This window comes from Bubalus kerabau, unplaced genomic scaffold (genome assembly GCF_029407905.1).
Source record: "Bubalus kerabau isolate K-KA32 ecotype Philippines breed swamp buffalo unplaced genomic scaffold, PCC_UOA_SB_1v2 scaffold_40, whole genome shotgun sequence".
Classification (NCBI taxonomy): Eukaryota; Metazoa; Chordata; class Mammalia; order Artiodactyla; family Bovidae; genus Bubalus; species Bubalus kerabau.
This window is the reverse complement of record NW_026577894.1, coordinates 3252515-3263047: the sequence shown is the minus strand read 5'-3', so window position 1 is coordinate 3263047 and position 10533 is coordinate 3252515. Positions and strand designations below refer to the sequence as shown.

The 10533-nt window shown below is 57.2% G+C and overlaps 3 pseudogenes; all 3 read right to left on the bottom strand.

The window, feature by feature from the left end:
- Positions 1 to 508: 508 nt before the first annotated feature.
- Positions 509 to 628, bottom strand: LOC129640803 (uncharacterized; annotated as a pseudogene).
- Positions 629 to 3895: 3267 nt separating this feature from the next.
- Positions 3896 to 4015, bottom strand: LOC129640802 (uncharacterized; annotated as a pseudogene).
- A 3267-nt stretch (positions 4016 to 7282) lies between these two features.
- LOC129640800 (uncharacterized) lies at positions 7283 to 7402 on the bottom strand (annotated as a pseudogene).
- Between the last annotated feature and the right edge of the window lie 3131 nt (positions 7403 to 10533).

The window sequence follows — 10533 nt, the reverse complement described above, 5'->3', positions numbered from 1 at the left end:
CCGGGATGGAAAAGAGTATGGAGGTTCGCGAAGGAACTAAAAGTAGAAGTAGCCTATGGTTCAGCAGTCCCACTCCCAGGCATAGATCCACCCCCAGTACAAGCCAACAAGCCAGATGCCCCGTTTGGGCACATCGATCTGTGCGCGCGCTCGCATGCGCATGCGCGATCGCCTGCGAGGCTGGGGGTGGGGCGGGGGCTGGGGCTCTGGCTGGAGTCGGTGCAAGCCCCGGGATTGCCTGAGGCAAGCCAAAGGAGCCCCAGAGGGAGACGGGACGGCCGGGCCGGTCGTCTGGTTTCCTGAAAGCCGAATGCGAATGCGGAGGGGCTCGCGGGCCGCGGGGAGGCAACCCAGGTCTGCAGCGGGAGTCGGGGCCCCGGCCACCCACTCACTCCCCCCGCCCCGGGAGGGGCTGGGGCTGCGGGGGTGGCGGGGGGGCGAGGGGGGTGTGGGTCCAAGAATTGGGACGCGGGGCGGGGGCTAAAGGACCTCTTCTGGTAGGCAAAAAAGCCTCCAGCACCCGGAATTCCCAGGTGGTCTCCCATCCAAGATACTAAACAGGCCCGACCCTGCTTAGCTTCCGAGATCAGACGAGATCGGGCGCCTTCAGGCCGGTAGGGCCGGAGACGGACGCGGCCGCCGCGGGGCGCCCTAAGAGCCTTGCGCTTCGCCTCCCTTTCGCTCTGACCTGCAGGTCGGGCCAACGGGCCGCCCCTCTCCTCGGGGGGCCGTGCTGTACTTGAGCCGCACGACCCGCGACCGCACTCCAGCCTGCTGACGCCGGCCCGGCCCCCGAACACCGCCAACACCAGACCAGCAACCGCCTGGCCGGGCCCGGGGGCCCGATGGGCTTCCAGGACCCCCCAGTGACCGGGAGGGCGTGCGTGCGTGCGCGCGGGGCCTGGGGGGTGGGCTGAGGGGTGCGGAGGTCTCGGCGCCCTCCCACCCCCGGCCACTCCAGACCCGGCCGCGCTGGCTGAGCGGGGCCTCCCCCCCCCCCCATCCCCTTCGCTGCTCAGGGCCGCGCGACCCCGGAGGTGTCGGTCTTCGGGGCCCGCCGCCTCCCGATCCCCGCGGCCCGGGGGCCTCTGAACCTCCTGCGGGCCTAGGCGCAGCGAATCTTGAGCGCCCAACTTGCCCGGCACCTGCCCGCTGCCCAAACCCACCGGGAGCCACGGAGGCGCGGTCGACCGGAGCGCCTCAGCCCCGCCCCTTTGCCCTACCGAGGCGCCCCCCTTGTCCCCACGCCGCCCGCCAAGCACCCGACCTTCCTGAGAGAGCAGACGAACCACAGGCAGGCACACAGACAGACAGACAGACAGACAGACACACACACACACACACACACACACACACGAGTGTGGTCTTTGGAAATACTTCTGTTCGTAGTTGCTGGGTTGAGCCCAACTCTTGTAGGACCCATGGAGTGCGGCCCATCAGGCTCCTCTGTCCGTGGCATTTCCCAGGCGAGAATACTGGAGTGGGTTGCCATTTCCTTCTCCAGGGGATCTTCCCGACCCAGGGATCAAACCCGAGTCTCCTGCGGGCGGATGCCTTGCCATCTGAACCAGCACATTGCGAATTCCCTAGGCAAAATACAAAGAAAAGAGCTCGTGTGCTACCAAGTGGAAAGATGATTGAAGAAACAGAAGGTGTCCTTTGTTGGTATCTTTGAATCTTTCTTTCGTTTTCGTTGATTTTTACTCTTAAGGCTACTTGAACAAGGCAAGAGAGAAACCCCAGAACTGAAAAGCAGTTGACTTTTTTGAAAGAAACCTGTGCAGGTTAAGCACTCTTCGTTTTTGAGAGATGGTGAAACTCAAAATCTTGATTCAACACATATGACTTTGGTGAACTTTATTTCAAATCTCCATGATGAACCCCTAAGGCGTCCAGGAAGAAAGAAGTAGAGCGGGAGACAAAAAGAGCAACCTTTCCCCTTGGCGCCATCCCAACCAGCTGCTTAGTTCCTTCATCTCATGGACTACCATCTGGGCTTATCTGGTTTGTCTGATTCTTGTTTCGGGGCCCGTTTCTAGTCACAAGGCTGTCAACAGTGGGGGGTGGGGTGGGGTGGGGGGGAAGCCCTTCTTTCCATTCCACATGAGACCCAGTGGACAATCCAGGCCCTGGCCACTGCATAGAGCGTGCAGCAACAATATCAACGGTGATGCTGGTTAACAACGCAGATTCCTGGAATCCACTCCGTTGGCTACTGAGTGTGTGCGGTGGTGGTCTGGAACCTATACCTGGAAGCTTTCTTGATGATTGCAAATGACACCAAAGTCCGAGGACGATGGAAGATCTTCACGTTTCTGCAAGAGCCACACACCTCCAGAAGGAACCACAAGACTTGCCTGACATGGTCAAGGTCTAAGTATTGGACTACACGTCGGAAGGTCTCCACCTTTGCTATGGAAGTCAAACGATCTTTCTTGGAAATGAAAATGGATCACACTGAACGTTCACATTCTTCTAGAGCATTTGAAAAGCCCTAAACTGTAGAAATCTGCTGTACGAGTTCCTTGAAAGCAAGAACCCATACTGATGGATATGTCTTAATGCCTTAGATTGTGCCTTGAATATAGCGTACACATGAACCCAGGAAAGGAAAGAATGGAATCGCCAAGTATACAAAGAGATCAAAAGTGCCGAGCCAAGTGACACCTTGAGGCGTCCAAGAACTTTTCTGTCTTTCACACACTAAGTAAATCCTGAGCACCTACGATGAGCTGGGAGGCATGTAATAAGTTTCTGGATCTAGAAGGCGGAGAGAAGCAGACACAGAGTTCCTGCTTTCACTGAGACGAATCTAATGATACATCACAGGCAGATCCTTTGAGAACTTGTCGAGGGGCCTCTACCCTCACCAAAACCTGGGTGTCAGGGAAGGCTTTTCAGAGTAACCATTGCGTTGAGGTCCATAGGTTGAACCTACGTAAACCAGGGTTGAGATGCAGGAAGAATTTCAGGCAGGGAAAACAGCATCCTGGAAGTCTACGTGACCAGGGAACCTTAGGACGTTCAAGAAATGAAAATGCCCTATGGGATGGAAGCCAAAGAGTGCAGAGGGCATTCCAGGGAAAAGACATCCGAGAAGAACGTGAGGAGCAGGCATGAAGGGAATTGGTCGTATCTTCAATATGATGGGAAAATACAAGAGCCGTTGGAGCAGGATGGTGACAGAATTGCATCTGCATTTCCAAACGGTCATCTTGCTCCACGTCACTAATGATTGGAGAGACTCAACTCCAAACGCCAAGGAGGGACCACTTCGCCCGAGTCCGATTGGGCCTCATTGCAATGTCTGTCCATAGCAGATGCTGGAGAAGCTGTGGAGCAAAGGGAACTCTCCTCCACGCTGAGTAGGAATGGGAGTTGGTACAGCCGGGATGGAAAAGAGTATGGAGGTTCGCGAAGGAACTAAAAGTAGAAGTAGCCTATGGTTCAGCAGTCCCACTCCCAGGCATAGATCCACCCCCAGTACAAGCCAACAAGCCAGATGCCCCGTTTGGGCACATCGATCTGTGCGCGCGCTCGCATGCGCATGCGCGATCGCCTGCGAGGCTGGGGGTGGGGCGGGGGCTGGGGCTCTGGCTGGAGTCGGTGCAAGCCCCGGGATTGCCTGAGGCAAGCCAAAGGAGCCCCAGAGGGAGACGGGACGGCCGGGCCGGTCGTCTGGTTTCCTGAAAGCCGAATGCGAATGCGGAGGGGCTCGCGGGCCGCGGGGAGGCAACCCAGGTCTGCAGCGGGAGTCGGGGCCCCGGCCACCCACTCACTCCCCCCGCCCCGGGAGGGGCTGGGGCTGCGGGGGTGGCGGGGGGGCGAGGGGGGTGTGGGTCCAAGAATTGGGACGCGGGGCGGGGGCTAAAGGACCTCTTCTGGTAGGCAAAAAAGCCTCCAGCACCCGGAATTCCCAGGTGGTCTCCCATCCAAGATACTAAACAGGCCCGACCCTGCTTAGCTTCCGAGATCAGACGAGATCGGGCGCCTTCAGGCCGGTAGGGCCGGAGACGGACGCGGCCGCCGCGGGGCGCCCTAAGAGCCTTGCGCTTCGCCTCCCTTTCGCTCTGACCTGCAGGTCGGGCCAACGGGCCGCCCCTCTCCTCGGGGGGCCGTGCTGTACTTGAGCCGCACGACCCGCGACCGCACTCCAGCCTGCTGACGCCGGCCCGGCCCCCGAACACCGCCAACACCAGACCAGCAACCGCCTGGCCGGGCCCGGGGGCCCGATGGGCTTCCAGGACCCCCCAGTGACCGGGAGGGCGTGCGTGCGTGCGCGCGGGGCCTGGGGGGTGGGCTGAGGGGTGCGGAGGTCTCGGCGCCCTCCCACCCCCGGCCACTCCAGACCCGGCCGCGCTGGCTGAGCGGGGCCTCCCCCCCCCCCCATCCCCTTCGCTGCTCAGGGCCGCGCGACCCCGGAGGTGTCGGTCTTCGGGGCCCGCCGCCTCCCGATCCCCGCGGCCCGGGGGCCTCTGAACCTCCTGCGGGCCTAGGCGCAGCGAATCTTGAGCGCCCAACTTGCCCGGCACCTGCCCGCTGCCCAAACCCACCGGGAGCCACGGAGGCGCGGTCGACCGGAGCGCCTCAGCCCCGCCCCTTTGCCCTACCGAGGCGCCCCCCTTGTCCCCACGCCGCCCGCCAAGCACCCGACCTTCCTGAGAGAGCAGACGAACCACAGGCAGGCACACAGACAGACAGACAGACAGACAGACACACACACACACACACACACACACACACGAGTGTGGTCTTTGGAAATACTTCTGTTCGTAGTTGCTGGGTTGAGCCCAACTCTTGTAGGACCCATGGAGTGCGGCCCATCAGGCTCCTCTGTCCGTGGCATTTCCCAGGCGAGAATACTGGAGTGGGTTGCCATTTCCTTCTCCAGGGGATCTTCCCGACCCAGGGATCAAACCCGAGTCTCCTGCGGGCGGATGCCTTGCCATCTGAACCAGCACATTGCGAATTCCCTAGGCAAAATACAAAGAAAAGAGCTCGTGTGCTACCAAGTGGAAAGATGATTGAAGAAACAGAAGGTGTCCTTTGTTGGTATCTTTGAATCTTTCTTTCGTTTTCGTTGATTTTTACTCTTAAGGCTACTTGAACAAGGCAAGAGAGAAACCCCAGAACTGAAAAGCAGTTGACTTTTTTGAAAGAAACCTGTGCAGGTTAAGCACTCTTCGTTTTTGAGAGATGGTGAAACTCAAAATCTTGATTCAACACATATGACTTTGGTGAACTTTATTTCAAATCTCCATGATGAACCCCTAAGGCGTCCAGGAAGAAAGAAGTAGAGCGGGAGACAAAAAGAGCAACCTTTCCCCTTGGCGCCATCCCAACCAGCTGCTTAGTTCCTTCATCTCATGGACTACCATCTGGGCTTATCTGGTTTGTCTGATTCTTGTTTCGGGGCCCGTTTCTAGTCACAAGGCTGTCAACAGTGGGGGGTGGGGTGGGGTGGGGGGGAAGCCCTTCTTTCCATTCCACATGAGACCCAGTGGACAATCCAGGCCCTGGCCACTGCATAGAGCGTGCAGCAACAATATCAACGGTGATGCTGGTTAACAACGCAGATTCCTGGAATCCACTCCGTTGGCTACTGAGTGTGTGCGGTGGTGGTCTGGAACCTATACCTGGAAGCTTTCTTGATGATTGCAAATGACACCAAAGTCCGAGGACGATGGAAGATCTTCACGTTTCTGCAAGAGCCACACACCTCCAGAAGGAACCACAAGACTTGCCTGACATGGTCAAGGTCTAAGTATTGGACTACACGTCGGAAGGTCTCCACCTTTGCTATGGAAGTCAAACGATCTTTCTTGGAAATGAAAATGGATCACACTGAACGTTCACATTCTTCTAGAGCATTTGAAAAGCCCTAAACTGTAGAAATCTGCTGTACGAGTTCCTTGAAAGCAAGAACCCATACTGATGGATATGTCTTAATGCCTTAGATTGTGCCTTGAATATAGCGTACACATGAACCCAGGAAAGGAAAGAATGGAATCGCCAAGTATACAAAGAGATCAAAAGTGCCGAGCCAAGTGACACCTTGAGGCGTCCAAGAACTTTTCTGTCTTTCACACACTAAGTAAATCCTGAGCACCTACGATGAGCTGGGAGGCATGTAATAAGTTTCTGGATCTAGAAGGCGGAGAGAAGCAGACACAGAGTTCCTGCTTTCACTGAGACGAATCTAATGATACATCACAGGCAGATCCTTTGAGAACTTGTCGAGGGGCCTCTACCCTCACCAAAACCTGGGTGTCAGGGAAGGCTTTTCAGAGTAACCATTGCGTTGAGGTCCATAGGTTGAACCTACGTAAACCAGGGTTGAGATGCAGGAAGAATTTCAGGCAGGGAAAACAGCATCCTGGAAGTCTACGTGACCAGGGAACCTTAGGACGTTCAAGAAATGAAAATGCCCTATGGGATGGAAGCCAAAGAGTGCAGAGGGCATTCCAGGGAAAAGACATCCGAGAAGAACGTGAGGAGCAGGCATGAAGGGAATTGGTCGTATCTTCAATATGATGGGAAAATACAAGAGCCGTTGGAGCAGGATGGTGACAGAATTGCATCTGCATTTCCAAACGGTCATCTTGCTCCACGTCACTAATGATTGGAGAGACTCAACTCCAAACGCCAAGGAGGGACCACTTCGCCCGAGTCCGATTGGGCCTCATTGCAATGTCTGTCCATAGCAGATGCTGGAGAAGCTGTGGAGCAAAGGGAACTCTCCTCCACGCTGAGTAGGAATGGGAGTTGGTACAGCCGGGATGGAAAAGAGTATGGAGGTTCGCGAAGGAACTAAAAGTAGAAGTAGCCTATGGTTCAGCAGTCCCACTCCCAGGCATAGATCCACCCCCAGTACAAGCCAACAAGCCAGATGCCCCGTTTGGGCACATCGATCTGTGCGCGCGCTCGCATGCGCATGCGCGATCGCCTGCGAGGCTGGGGGTGGGGCGGGGGCTGGGGCTCTGGCTGGAGTCGGTGCAAGCCCCGGGATTGCCTGAGGCAAGCCAAAGGAGCCCCAGAGGGAGACGGGACGGCCGGGCCGGTCGTCTGGTTTCCTGAAAGCCGAATGCGAATGCGGAGGGGCTCGCGGGCCGCGGGGAGGCAACCCAGGTCTGCAGCGGGAGTCGGGGCCCCGGCCACCCACTCACTCCCCCCGCCCCGGGAGGGGCTGGGGCTGCGGGGGTGGCGGGGGGGCGAGGGGGGTGTGGGTCCAAGAATTGGGACGCGGGGCGGGGGCTAAAGGACCTCTTCTGGTAGGCAAAAAAGCCTCCAGCACCCGGAATTCCCAGGTGGTCTCCCATCCAAGATACTAAACAGGCCCGACCCTGCTTAGCTTCCGAGATCAGACGAGATCGGGCGCCTTCAGGCCGGTAGGGCCGGAGACGGACGCGGCCGCCGCGGGGCGCCCTAAGAGCCTTGCGCTTCGCCTCCCTTTCGCTCTGACCTGCAGGTCGGGCCAACGGGCCGCCCCTCTCCTCGGGGGGCCGTGCTGTACTTGAGCCGCACGACCCGCGACCGCACTCCAGCCTGCTGACGCCGGCCCGGCCCCCGAACACCGCCAACACCAGACCAGCAACCGCCTGGCCGGGCCCGGGGGCCCGATGGGCTTCCAGGACCCCCCAGTGACCGGGAGGGCGTGCGTGCGTGCGCGCGGGGCCTGGGGGGTGGGCTGAGGGGTGCGGAGGTCTCGGCGCCCTCCCACCCCCGGCCACTCCAGACCCGGCCGCGCTGGCTGAGCGGGGCCTCCCCCCCCCCCCATCCCCTTCGCTGCTCAGGGCCGCGCGACCCCGGAGGTGTCGGTCTTCGGGGCCCGCCGCCTCCCGATCCCCGCGGCCCGGGGGCCTCTGAACCTCCTGCGGGCCTAGGCGCAGCGAATCTTGAGCGCCCAACTTGCCCGGCACCTGCCCGCTGCCCAAACCCACCGGGAGCCACGGAGGCGCGGTCGACCGGAGCGCCTCAGCCCCGCCCCTTTGCCCTACCGAGGCGCCCCCCTTGTCCCCACGCCGCCCGCCAAGCACCCGACCTTCCTGAGAGAGCAGACGAACCACAGGCAGGCACACAGACAGACAGACAGACAGACACACACACACACACACACACACACACACGAGTGTGGTCTTTGGAAATACTTCTGTTCGTAGTTGCTGGGTTGAGCCCAACTCTTGTAGGACCCATGGAGTGCGGCCCATCAGGCTCCTCTGTCCGTGGCATTTCCCAGGCGAGAATACTGGAGTGGGTTGCCATTTCCTTCTCCAGGGGATCTTCCCGACCCAGGGATCAAACCCGAGTCTCCTGCGGGCGGATGCCTTGCCATCTGAACCAGCACATTGCGAATTCCCTAGGCAAAATACAAAGAAAAGAGCTCGTGTGCTACCAAGTGGAAAGATGATTGAAGAAACAGAAGGTGTCCTTTGTTGGTATCTTTGAATCTTTCTTTCGTTTTCGTTGATTTTTACTCTTAAGGCTACTTGAACAAGGCAAGAGAGAAACCCCAGAACTGAAAAGCAGTTGACTTTTTTGAAAGAAACCTGTGCAGGTTAAGCACTCTTCGTTTTTGAGAGATGGTGAAACTCAAAATCTTGATTCAACACATATGACTTTGGTGAACTTTATTTCAAATCTCCATGATGAACCCCTAAGGCGTCCAGGAAGAAAGAAGTAGAGCGGGAGACAAAAAGAGCAACCTTTCCCCTTGGCGCCATCCCAACCAGCTGCTTAGTTCCTTCATCTCATGGACTACCATCTGGGCTTATCTGGTTTGTCTGATTCTTGTTTCGGGGCCCGTTTCTAGTCACAAGGCTGTCAACAGTGGGGGGTGGGGTGGGGTGGGGGGGAAGCCCTTCTTTCCATTCCACATGAGACCCAGTGGACAATCCAGGCCCTGGCCACTGCATAGAGCGTGCAGCAACAATATCAACGGTGATGCTGGTTAACAACGCAGATTCCTGGAATCCACTCCGTTGGCTACTGAGTGTGTGCGGTGGTGGTCTGGAACCTATACCTGGAAGCTTTCTTGATGATTGCAAATGACACCAAAGTCCGAGGACGATGGAAGATCTTCACGTTTCTGCAAGAGCCACACACCTCCAGAAGGAACCACAAGACTTGCCTGACATGGTCAAGGTCTAAGTATTGGACTACACGTCGGAAGGTCTCCACCTTTGCTATGGAAGTCAAACGATCTTTCTTGGAAATGAAAATGGATCACACTGAACGTTCACATTCTTCTAGAGCATTTGAAAAGCCCTAAACTGTAGAAATCTGCTGTACGAGTTCCTTGAAAGCAAGAACCCATACTGATGGATATGTCTTAATGCCTTAGATTGTGCCTTGAATATAGCGTACACATGAACCCAGGAAAGGAAAGAATGGAATCGCCAAGTATACAAAGAGATCAAAAGTGCCGAGCCAAGTGACACCTTGAGGCGTCCAAGAACTTTTCTGTCTTTCACACACTAAGTAAATCCTGAGCACCTACGATGAGCTGGGAGGCATGTAATAAGTTTCTGGATCTAGAAGGCGGAGAGAAGCAGACACAGAGTTCCTGCTTTCACTGAGACGAATCTAATGATACATCACAGGCAGATCCTTTGAGAACTTGTCGAGGGGCCTCTACCCTCACCAAAACCTGGGTGTCAGGGAAGGCTTTTCAGAGTAACCATTGCGTTGAGGTCCATAGGTTGAACCTACGTAAACCAGGGTTGAGATGCAGGAAGAATTTCAGGCAGGGAAAACAGCATCCTGGAAGTCTACGTGACCAGGGAACCTTAGGACGTTCAAGAAATGAAAATGCCCTATGGGATGGAAGCCAAAGAGTGCAGAGGGCATTCCAGGGAAAAGACATCCGAGAAGAACGTGAGGAGCAGGCATGAAGGGAATTGGTCGTATCTTCAATATGATGGGAAAATACAAGAGCCGTTGGAGCAGGATGGTGACAGAATTGCATCTGCATTTCCAAACGGTCATCTTGCTCCACGTCACTAATGATTGGAGAGACTCAACTCCAAACGCCAAGGAGGGACCACTTCGCCCGAGTCCGATTGGGCCTCATTGCAATGTCTGTCCATAGCAGATGCTGGAGAAGCTGTGGAGCAAAGGGAACTCTCCTCCACGCTGAGTAGGAATGGGAGTTGGTACAGCCGGGATGGAAAAGAGTATGGAGGTTCGCGAAGGAACTAAAAGTAGAAGTAGCCTATGGTTCAGCAGTCCCACTCCCAGGCATAGATCCACCCCCAGTACAAGCCAACAAGCCAGATGCCCCGTTTGGGCACATCGATCTGTGCGCGCGCTCGCATGCGCATGCGCGATCGCCTGCGAGGCTGGGGGTGGGGCGGGGGCTGGGGCTCTGGCTGGAGTCGGTGCAAGCCCCGGGATTGCCTGAGGCAAGCCAAAGGAGCCCCAGAGGGAGACGGGACGGCCGGGCCGGTCGTCTGGTTTCCTGAAAGCCGAATGCGAATGCGGAGGGGCTCGCGGGCCGCGGGGAGGCAACCCAGGTCTGCAGCGGGAGTCGGGGCC